Below are 11639 nucleotides of genomic sequence, written 5' to 3'. Positions count from 1 at the left end.
AAGAGTTTCTGAGTCATTTGATTCTATGTTTAACATTTTTGGGGAGCTGCCCAGTCGTCTTCAGCAATGCCTCATGACTTTAGATCGCCACCACACGCTTCCCAGCACTTGTTAGTCTCCTCTTGGTCTGTTATTTTATTTATTTCTTTTTTGTAAGAGCCATCTTAATGTTTGTGGAAAAACACCTCATTGCAGTTTTGTTCCGCATTTTGCTACTGGGTAATGTTGCAAACGTCTTCTCGCGTTTATTGTCAAGTTATATAATGTCTTCAGAGAACATTTATTCAATGCCTTTGCCCATTTTGAATGTGAATTAGATTTTTATTGTTGTCGAGCATACTATTTTTAAAAATAATACATTTTTATATGTTCTTATGGTAATGATCCAAAGTCAGATTTAAAATCTAAGACCACGTCTTTCTCTCAACACAACAGAAAATGTAAGAAGTTAAAATCCTGACATCCTGGTAGGAAGACACAAATGACAGCTATGTATCAATCATCACATTGGTAAGCGGATGGGGAGGAGTCAAACAAGTAAAAAGCTAAATGTCATCTATGGTGAAATAGAATTGAAACATTTTATTTCTAAACTATAAAGGAAAAAATGTTAAAATTTAGTTTACCCTAGAAAACAAAAGACAGGAAGTGGGGGAGGGGGAGCAAAACTACAAACACTAGAATGTGAGCAATAGGCCAAGGCCATGGAGTCCACTGGAGATAGGCTCAGGGTTCCCTCCGTTTCAGATGGTTGCACCTTTGCAGACTCCTTTCTCTTCTTTCTGGTCAAATTACATCCCTTTCCTGTGGCTGCAGAGAGATGCAGTCAGGCTTGGGCATGGTAAGTCAGGAAACTCCACCCCCAGGACAAACTGACAGAAGGAGACAAAGTATAGTCGGCCCCTAGAAAGGCTTGTCACAGCCTCCCCCAAAATCCACCTACATGAAATTAGCCACTGAACCTCTAAATGCCAAATATGAAATACCAACAACCGTTTAACTCTCTGACCACCAACTGAATATCCATTGTCATTGTTCAATTCTGACACTAGCTAGCGAGCGTTAGTACAAACAGTTGCCCATAGATTAACTTCTATCCCCCCCCCCCACACACACACAGACTCCCACAGTTTAGGTGTCATCTTCATCTGGAGCGTCCCTGTGACTGGTTATAAAGCTAGGAGGAGAATTTAGTAACTTGCAAAAATGGTTCACAGAATTCAGAAGCTCACTTTAGTTACTGCCATTTCTTTATTATACATGCTATGAGTTAGAAACAGGGAAGTAGAGAGGTTTGTGGGATCAGTCCTTGTGTCTGCCCAACAAGACCTGCTAGCACCCACTGTCATTTATAACATTCACTGAGGATGCATGAGAGAGGTAATACTGATTAAACACTTGTTGGTATTTCATATTTGGTATTCAAAGGTTCAGTGGTTAATTTCTTGTAGATGGGTTTTGAGGGAGGCTGTAATTAGGCCTTTTAGGAGCAAACTCTTGGCCAAATTATTGGCCATTGATCAAGGAATAGAGCATAAAACGTAGGTTTTCTCTATTGTCTTGTGTGGTTATAGCAAAATTCTGAAACACTGAATAAAGTATAAACAAAACAGGTTTATGTGACTCACCTCTCTGTAGTCAGAAGGTTAAAAAGAACAAAGTGTTGGTGTCCTGGTGAGGGCCTTGGGTTTCATGACAGCACAGCTGTGAAGCAGAAACAGTCTGTACAGAAGGGAAACATCTGCAAAGCAGGCAAAGAGTGAGAAGGGAGCCAGACTCTTTCTTTCAAAACAACCCATTTTCATGGGTCCTAATCCACTTTTAGATCTTACATGCTAGCTTTAACCTCACCAGTAAAGTAAATCCCCTATGACCCAGTTACCTTCCACCAGATCCAACCTCTAACAATCTCACTGTCTCAACACTGGGGACCAAGCAATCTGAGCACAAACCTTTGGAAGACAAGCCATACCAACCATAGCATCTATTGCTATAGAAAATCTCACTGAACATATTCAGTATCTAGTCTCATTTCTAACTTATTCATAAGACTAGAATAAAATTTACTTTTTAACACAATGAAGAATGGTTTACTTTGATGGCTGTCATCTTCTGTCTTGCATTGCTGTAAAAGAATACTCAAGCCTGGGGAATTTATACACTAGAATTTGTTTGGCTCCTGGCTCTGGAGGTTGAGGCATCAAAAAGAGATCATGGTGTTTGCCAAGTGTCTACTTGCTGTGTCATGGTCAGTGGAAGGAGGAGAGGCACACAGAAGGAACTGCTTTTACGACAAGCCCACTCCCATGACGCCAACTAAGGTCTCTGTTCTCATGGAACATCTCCCTCTTACTGGAACCTGTCAAGCCTGTTGGATTTGGGATTACATTTTTTGGTATACACATGTGAGAGGGAAGTTTTCAAACCATAACACTGGCCAATCTCCTGTCTAGTGAAAATAAAGATTAAAACATGGCTCACAATAACACTTATTATCATCCTGAAATATCAACTCCGTGTGGACCAACTAAAGTAAAGATGGGGGAGAAAAATTATCACTGCTTATAGATTGTCTGATTTTCAATCTAAGATACACCAAGAAAAATATGTGAAAATATCTGTGACCTGAATACTGATACAGTCAACTGTCATTTTCTTATCAGCACAATGGGATGCTAACATTTCTAAGGCTTTATTATCTCTAACATTATTTGCTTTGGAAGGGAATATTGGCTTTCTTTTCTGACAACTCTAATATCTATTCTCTGAAGAGGATAGATGGCCAATGATTCTAAAATACAAAAGTGCAATAATATTTAGTGCATATTATCTGTCTACAGCCATCACTAACACAATTCCTATAAAATAGGAAAGGAAAAGTGGCCATTTTTCAATATTCTTAATTGAGCAATAAATCAACCGAACTGAAACTGGATTACAAGGCAGGCTTAATATAATAATGTTCAGACTCCTGGGTTTTGAGTCAAGGTTTTGAAGATCGGGTGCCTATTTAAAGATCTAGCTAGCATAAGCTCTATCGTCATTGCAAAGGACACTCTGTGTCACTGAGTCCTGTCCTGCAAGTGTGGGGGAAATTATATTTCCAATGACTCTTGGCACATCCTTCGAGAAGTAATTGCCAAGTCATTCAGCAGTTCTCCAGTTAAGAATCTCCAGTCTTAGTCTTTAAGTTGCAGGAAGGAAGTGATCAGCAAGGATATTAGGTGGGAAAGAGTGCGGAGGAGTTCAAATGAAAGCTGATTCAAGCCATTAGGAGAACATGACTCAGCAGGAGGCAAATCTAAGTCACAAGAACCCGAGGTTAGCAAGTTCTCATGCGCCTTCTGCACTGTCAGGGCACTGTCATCTCATTAGGTGACAAGTTGTGCCAATAAATAATTAGCATTGCCTTACTTATCAAGGAAACCCCAGCATCATCCGGATTCATAAAGGTTTAGATTCATCTTCCAATCCAAGTATCCCATTATATATATATATATATATATATATATATATATATATATATATATCCAAACCACAAACTCACACTCATAAGCACAAAGCTGAATATGGTAACAAACAAGGATGTGTATATGGGTGATGCTGTTCGTGATGTAGACGGCCCTGGGGCAACAGGGATTGGTGGATGTTAGAGATAAGAGAAATCTAGGCCAATCTAACACCCGAACATTGATTAAGTGAGCTGGTACTTAGTGTCCTTCCAGAAGCACTTGGCTCACTCAGAATATATAGGCTGTCTGTTCCCCAACAAAGTCAACTTTTTCCTAATTCAACTGACTACAAGCACATTGCAGAAATCAAAGAATTATGTCCTTTGGATTTATGGGAAGTTTGGTGTGTTTCTTGTTTGTTTGAGAAAAATCATATAAATGAATTCTTTATCTCATATAGACCAGAAAAGAGAGATGTAAGGATTACTGGAAAATATAGTTCATTTAAGTCAAACAATACACACACACACACACACACACACACAGAGAGAGAGAGAGAGAGAGACAGAGAGAGAGAGACAGAGAGACAGAGAGACAGAGAGACAGACAGAGACAGACAGAGACACTCAGATAAAGACAAGACAGAGAGAGAGAGAGAGAGAGAGAGAGAGAGAGAGAGAGAGGCACAGGCAGAAAGAGGCAGAGGCAGACACATATTGTTTGATAAGGATATGCCCTGAGAACTCTTACCATTGTGCAAACATAACAGAATGTCATGACACATTGAAATGGCTGCAGTATGGTTGGGAAATGGACACATGGTCTATTGCTAGCTAAAATATGACTCTGTGCCACACGCTCAACATAAACGTGCATTATGATTATCACGTATTTGCCCATACTATATAAAAAGGATCAGTCAGTTTTCAGACTCAGAGTAAACACCCTTCACTGTGTTGAAATGATCATTAATCGTAAAATCAAGACAGGAAGCCAGGCTTGGTGTCCGTCTGGCAGCAGTGCACTCCTGGGTGATATCAAAGTGGTTTGGGGATTAAATGAGCTGACATTCAAAGTGTCTACGGAAATGCTTGGCAGCCTGTAGACAATTTTCTCTACCCCCACCACCCCAACACAAAACGACTGGATTAGGGGCTGGAAAAAGACTGCCTGAGGCAGTGTGGCCTTCCTTCCGATTTTCCCTTACACTTTATCAGGTGCCTAGCAGAAGCTGACTGGAGGCTGGGTCCTCAGATCTGAGGAACTAGTTTCAGGTATAGTGTGTAGGGGATGAGATGAAGGGAGAAACTAAAAAAAACGGATCTGCAGATGTGCCTCTAGAGGAAATGACCTGATGGGACCACAAATGGAGTCCAGCCCCGGCAGAGTCGTCTCACAGCTGCCCAAGTGAAAGCAGGAGGAAGTGGGGCTTGAGGGAATCGTAGGGAGAAGAAAATCATGTACTTAGCAACATGGTTGTCTAGAGCAGATGCAAACGCATCTGTGAACCTTAAATTTCCTCAACTACCTAAAATCTCTAGAGCCTGAAAATAACTCCACAAACAACCCATGCCTTTGGCATTACAGAGACTGACAATGTTATCAAGGACCATTTACGAGACCTGAAACTTCCAGAGAGCTAGAGCTGCAGCAGCTGCCCCAAGCAGAGCAGGGGTAGGGGCTGGAGCCTTAGAGCATGCCAGGAGGATGGAGAAGAGTACAGTCAAAATCTCCTTCTGCGACCCAACACAGAAATGCCCAGATAACCCAAATCTAAAGGTGGGGGGAGCGGCAGAGAAGCATTGCTCCTAGGAAAGGAGGACACAGCGAAGGCTCTTTGAAGAGATGTGGTAATGAAAGGCAAAAAAGACAAGGTTGGAGGGGGAGGGGCAGGGGATTGACAGTCCCACAGAGACAGAGGCCCATGGCTTTTCTTCAACAGCATCATACATAAATGGACACACTCATCACACTGACCGTTGCGTATCTGAAATAGGAGCGGTCAGACCTACTGTGTAGAGAGAGTAAGAGGAGAAAGTAGAGGGTGAAACTCACCAACGGATTACAGGAGAGACAGGAAATCGAGGGTGAGCACTACCCCCAAATGAATGAATATCCTGTATCCAACAACTGAGAGAGATTACTTTTAAGTCTTTACAATTATAATCAAAAAATTAAGAGCACAGATGTACAAAATGCAGAAATAAACAGAGCAAAATCTAATTGAGATCAAGATGCAGATGAAAGGGAGAAGCAAAACTTGGAGTCAGAAGTAAAATAAATCCCAGTTGTCAATGAAATAAAGTCAAATGAAAATTATAAAAACGTAATAGAGAATGCAGGTTAAAAACACAAAGGCAAAAATAAACCAAGGGGGAGAGGAGGAAACAGAAAGCGGTTGAAAAGCCTGAGAAGAAGGCTCAACGTATATATTTGGAGTTTTTAACATTTTTACTTATTCTTTGAGAGCTTCATATAATGTAGTTTGAGCATATTCACCTCCACCTCCAGCTCCTTCTGTGACCCACCTTCCCACCCTCCCTCCCTACCCAACTTTGAGTTTTCTCCTTTTTACTCAACTGAGGCCAGTTTGTGCTGCCCAGTGGGTATTGTGAGTGGGACCTGCATCAGTGTGTGGCCAGCCTACCAGGGGCTACATCATTGAAGACAACTGTCTCTCCCTCTCGAATGGCTCTTCAGCTAGTGGCGGGACCTGCCTACCTTCCCCCACCTTTATTCTGGGATTGTTTTTTTTTTTTTTCTGGACAGAGTTTGTATAAGTCTTGGACATGCCATCACAGTCGCTGTGTGCAACATGACCTGTTGAATCCAGCAAACCCAGTTTCCACCATCCTGGCTCTTAGAATTATTCTGCTCTCTTTCCCATGAATCTCTCTAAGCCTTGTGGGAAGAAGTGTGATGTGTATTCTCCACTTAGGGCTGACCTGATGGCTCTGAAGCCTTATGCTCTGAATGTTGACCAGTTGCTGTTCTCAGTGTTAACTGGCACGTACAGAGAGAAGCAGCCTCTCTGATGAAGGCTGAGAGCAAGTCATTAGGAGTCATTTTAATACTATCTCTGCTTCTCCCCTGCAGCCTTGAACCTATCTGGTCACAGGTTCTTGGTCCCTTTAACAGTGCCAAGTATGGATTCTATATGATGGAACAAGCTTTATAATTGGAATTTTTGAAGAAAAAAAAGCTTACAAGATAGAATTAACACTTAAGACTGTAATTTTTAAAATTGTCCAGAAGTGAGCCAGTCCCATAATAGATACATATACCATATATGTGTGCACAAACCTTTCTAATTCTGTTTTTGTTGCTATGATACCTGATCAATAATACCCTGATCTAAAGCTACTTAGGGAAGAAAGGGCTTATTTAACTTACAATTGCTGGTTACAGTCCACTTGGGTAGTCAAGGGAGGAGCCTGAATCAGAGAGTCACAGTCAAGAACAGGCCGTGTTCAATGTGTGTCCCCTCACCTCACTTTCTCTGCTCTTACAGACCAAGGCCCTGCATGTGGACTGCTGCATATCTACTCAACTCAGTTAACATAACTAAGAAATCCCTCATGCATGTGTATGTGCGTGTGCGTGCATGCGTGCGTGTGTGTGTGTGTGTTTCAGAAATTTTATTTCACATGGTAATTCTGGAACATATTCTGGAAAAGCACTTGATCTCAACAACAACAACAACAACATTCTAGCCTCTAGCTAGAACAAAAAGAACAAACAAGCAATAAAAGAAAAGTGGGTTGGCATGCAAGTTTTCCAGAATAACATATGCAACACAGTAACAGTAAGCAGCATTTTCAAGAACTTCCCCCACCCCAAAGAGAGGAGTCAGATCTTCATATCTAGCTGTGCTGTGGTATGAATGTGTCCCCCACAAAACATACTGGGAACATAGACCCCACTTCAACAGTGTTGGAAATGGGGGCTCATGGGAAACACATAGCCCTGAGGGCTCTGCCCTTCTGACCAGTTGAATGCCACAATACTGAATGTGGGTTCATTGTGACAATGTTTTCTACAAAGGGGCAAGAGAGTTTGATCCTTTGTCCCTCTCAACTTCTCTTCTCCTTCACCCTCCCCCTTCCATCACAGGATGATGTAGCCACAAGGTCTTTATCAGATGCCAATCCTCCATCTTAGACTTCAGCTTCAAGAACCACAAGCCAGTACTCTCTGTTCCTTATAAGTTACCCAAGATTAACGACACAGCACAGACTGGTATGGGTTGGACTTTAAATGCCTCCTACTGCTTATGTGCTTGGCCACAGCTCATAGCATTGTTGGGAGGTGGCAGAACCTCTATAAGGTGGGGACTCATAGAAGAAAGGTAGCTTATTGGGAATATGCCTTTGAATCAGATATTGGGGAGATGCTGTGGTCTCCCCTTACCTCCTGGCTGCCATGAAGTGAACAGGGTGAGTCTGCTATGCACTCCACACTGGGATGCCCTGCCTCAGTCTAGGCCAGAAACAATCGAGTCCACCACCCACAGGCTGAACTCCTTGAGACTATGACAAAATAAGTCTTTTCTCCCTTTTAACTTGTTTCCCTCAAGTGTTAGTCAGGGTGATGGAAAACTGACTAAGACATGGTCTAAGACAGCTTGATCAAAGAAAACTGTTTCAGACAAATTAAATTGAGTTGTGCTTATTTGAACAACAACAACAAAAAATAACGTATGAGTCAGGCAGACTGAGGTCAAGAGTAAACGTGAGGGCCCAGGCCTGCAGCAGAAGCAGTGAACCTCCATAGGCTGGTCAGAGAAATGAAGCAAAGGTCATCTGATTGGCTGCATTCGGGCATCTGCCTTATAGTTAAGTCAATACTGTCTGTGATTGACAGATGTGTTGCTATTGGTGATTGGCTGGAATCCAACAATTTGTTACATATTCTTCAATAACTAGTGTGTGTGTGTTTGTGTGTGTGTGTGTGTGTGTGTGTGTGTGTGTGTGTGTGTGTATCAATGCTCATGTTCATATAAGTACCTAAGGAAGGCCAGAAGAGAATATCATATCCCCTAGAACTGAATTACATATGATTGTGAGCTGCCAGACATGGATGCTGGTAACTGAGATGACATTCTTGGCAAGAGCTGCAAATAATCTTAACCACTGGGCCAACATACAAATATTTATATTATACATATATGCTCATATTCTTAAATTAGACTTTGACTTATTACTTAGAGACTTGGAGTTCAAGGCAACCTCAGGGTAGTTATTTTACTTCCTATAACCTGTGTCATCTTTCAGTGTCCTTTTAAGGAAAATATTACCCATAAGTCCTTAGAGAAAGTAATTACTAGCTATTCTGGAAAAAAAAAATCTATGAGAATTGGCAAGATCTGGTCTAGGGCCTTGAAGAAAGTTACGGCTCCTGTTTCTGGGAACCCAGCTTTTTCCCCTGAAGGATTGTGGTTAATCATTCCTAAGGCAACTGTGTCTGGGATATCCTCTGCTCTCTTTGCCAATTTTGTCTGGCTTAGCTCTCTACTGACCTTGGCCCATTTCCCTCTGCAAATAGTATATATGATACTGCAGTTCCTAATATGCATGCCTAACATAAGTCATCAGCATGCAAGACTTCCCTGTCCCAACTACCTGACCTCTTTATTTCTCATCCTCATTCTTCCTCCCCAACAACTTGCCATTCGGGATCCTTATTCCTGCAGGTTTAGATTACCCAGAATCCCCACTGGAAATGGGAGGCAGATTCTGGAGAATTGCCCAGAAGTTTTGGGACTGGCTAGTCTGGTAGTAGCATAGCATTAACAAAAGGAAACTCTGTCTCCACAAGGTTGAAAGAGGGACCGGAGTCCGGAAAGTTGTCCTCTGACCTTCACACACATGCCCTGGCACATGCACTCCACACTAACCCCCCAACACACAAGTGAATACATTTAAAATGGATGTAATAGGTTAAATGGATCCCAAAGATGACCATACTTGAGCTGTGAAAATTCTGACACAGTTTTTAAAATAAATGTTAGCCTCCGATGTTTTAGCCACATACCTTTCAATTATAATGCCTGTTCTGATGTTCCTCCTGATTTTCCTTCTGTTCATTCTGAGTTGGCTTTGAGTATCTATTTGCCTTCTCCTTAGTGGTTGTTGCATTTTCCTGCATCTTTGTGCATCTCACCATGTTTGGGTAGATGACAGGCACTGTGACTCTTGTAGTATGATGAATTCATTCATGTGAAGATTTTTGAGCTTTATTCTGGAATGCAGCCAAGTCCCCAGCTAATGGTTTGGTCTTTTCCAATGTTGCCTTGCCAAGTGTGACTGGAGAAGCAGCATCTTGTCTAGTGATAACCAAGTTTTCACTACTGAACAAAGGCCTTTGTGGGTGCTCCACTTGTTACAAATTATTTGGATTTCTACATAAACAATTTGAATATTCTTCCTCATAGTCAATTGCTTACTTGAATTTTCTATTTAACTCAGCATGGACTCATTATTTTGATCTTTGGGTTATTGCTTAGCCTTACTTCTTTTATATTTTATTTTGTTCTATTTCTAAAATTGTTCTAGATTCTTCCATTCTTTTGGCATGTCTCCATTTCTGTAGAGCTTAAACAAATAACTACCACTTCCTTTTGTCTGGCTCTTCTTATATATTTCCTACCTCCGTTCCCAAATTGGCTGCTTCTCCAGAAAGCCTGTACTCCTCTTGTTGAAATTTGAGACTAAGACCTAGGTGCAAGATGAGCTCACGCTTACTGTATGTAGTACCATTGTTTCTTATCCTGTGAAGCTGACCCTGTAAGAAAACGTATGTGTACACTAAGTCAAGTTACATACACATCTATAACCTATATCTGCTCAACTGTGTCTGCATCAAGCTAAACATGAGTCAATACTTGTGCTATAGATGATTCCTTGATAGTGAAACACTTCTTCAAAGAAGGAAGGGAGAGAGGAAGGAAGGAAGGGAACTCATTAAACTCAGGAAGCTCAGGAAACTTACAAGCTTCCCAAGACTCCTCCTCAAGGTGAAGTAAGCAGTAAACAGATATTGGGGGCCAGTGGATCTCTTGTGCTGCTGCCTGCCAACTCTGTCTGGAGCTCCCATGATGTGCATTGTCATCTCTGCTGGAGTGAGCTATTTGGCAGTATAGCTGCCTTTGAGTCACCTGTGATCCTCTAAGTGACCCCTTACCCATTCTCCTGAAAGTAGCCCTACTAAACTCATTGACAAAGCGAGACTCGGATAGGATCATGGCTTTGGTCTTTCATAGGTGGTTTCTGTGGGATGAATAGCCGTGTGCCTATGTCTCCCTAGAAGTCACAGGCAACACTGTGTTACAAAACTAATCGCTTATCGCACAGATTATTTGAAAAACCTTCTTTTCCTTGTCTACAAGCTTCTACCCCAACACAGGAAACACAGCTACCACCATATGCTGTGTACATAACTATTCATTTCCAGTGTGTACAGTGGACAAGAGTTCACCATCTGGACTTTCACATTAAGCAATTTTACCAACACATGCAGTCTTTAAACACTGTTCATCTCAATCACAATCCCATAAACTCCCCTCTTTCATGGGGACCTAATGCACACCACCAACCCCTCCCTCCCTCACCGAGACTTTTGAACTATTTATGGCAGAGATAGGCTGCTTTCCATCTTTCTTAAATCCATTATCTCAATTCTCACATCCTGGATGTTTCCTTTTCAAATAGGGTTAGACCCTCAGCATGGCATGATCAACTCTGTAGAATAAACAATATAGTCTGCATGCAGAAAAAAATATCACAAGCATAAAATTACTATTAAAATTATCTTGTTAATTAATTAAACCAAGACAAAATCCACTTCATCAATCAAAAAAAGTAACAGAAAGTTTCTCTAGCATTTACACAAACACACATTTAAAATTCCAATAACTGTAATAGTGTGAAAAGGATTCAGGGATTCATGAATAGAAGTGTGGACCTATAATCCCAGCAGTCTGGAGGCAGAGGCAGAAGGTTCACCTAACCATCTGAGGCCAGCCTGATCTAAACAGAAAGCTGTAAGCCAGCCAGGAATATGAAGTGAGACTTTGTAAAGCAAAATTAATTAATTAATTAATTAATTAATTTAAGGTCAATTAAATAAAAGAAAATTCTGAGAATAATGGAAGTGGTACACTGTGAGCATGAGATAGGATTTAAATTA

General features: G+C 41.3%; 1 long non-coding RNA gene across 1 annotated transcript in view; it reads right to left on the bottom strand.

Annotated features, from left to right (window-relative positions):
• Positions 1-547: 547 nt before the first annotated feature.
• The window catches only part of LOC143441583 (uncharacterized), a 215825-nt gene continuing 204733 nt past the window's right edge, over positions 548-11639 (bottom strand). The window contains exons 2-3 of the long non-coding RNA XR_013109144.1: positions 1629-1741; positions 548-810 (exon numbers count right to left, since the gene is read on the bottom strand). This is a non-coding gene — a long non-coding RNA (uncharacterized LOC143441583). The remainder of the gene's footprint in view (positions 811-1628; positions 1742-11639) is intronic.

Source organism: Arvicanthis niloticus, chromosome 3, assembly GCF_011762505.2.
Source record: "Arvicanthis niloticus isolate mArvNil1 chromosome 3, mArvNil1.pat.X, whole genome shotgun sequence".
Classification (NCBI taxonomy): Eukaryota; Metazoa; Chordata; class Mammalia; order Rodentia; family Muridae; genus Arvicanthis; species Arvicanthis niloticus.
This window is presented reverse-complemented; position numbering and strand designations above follow the sequence as displayed.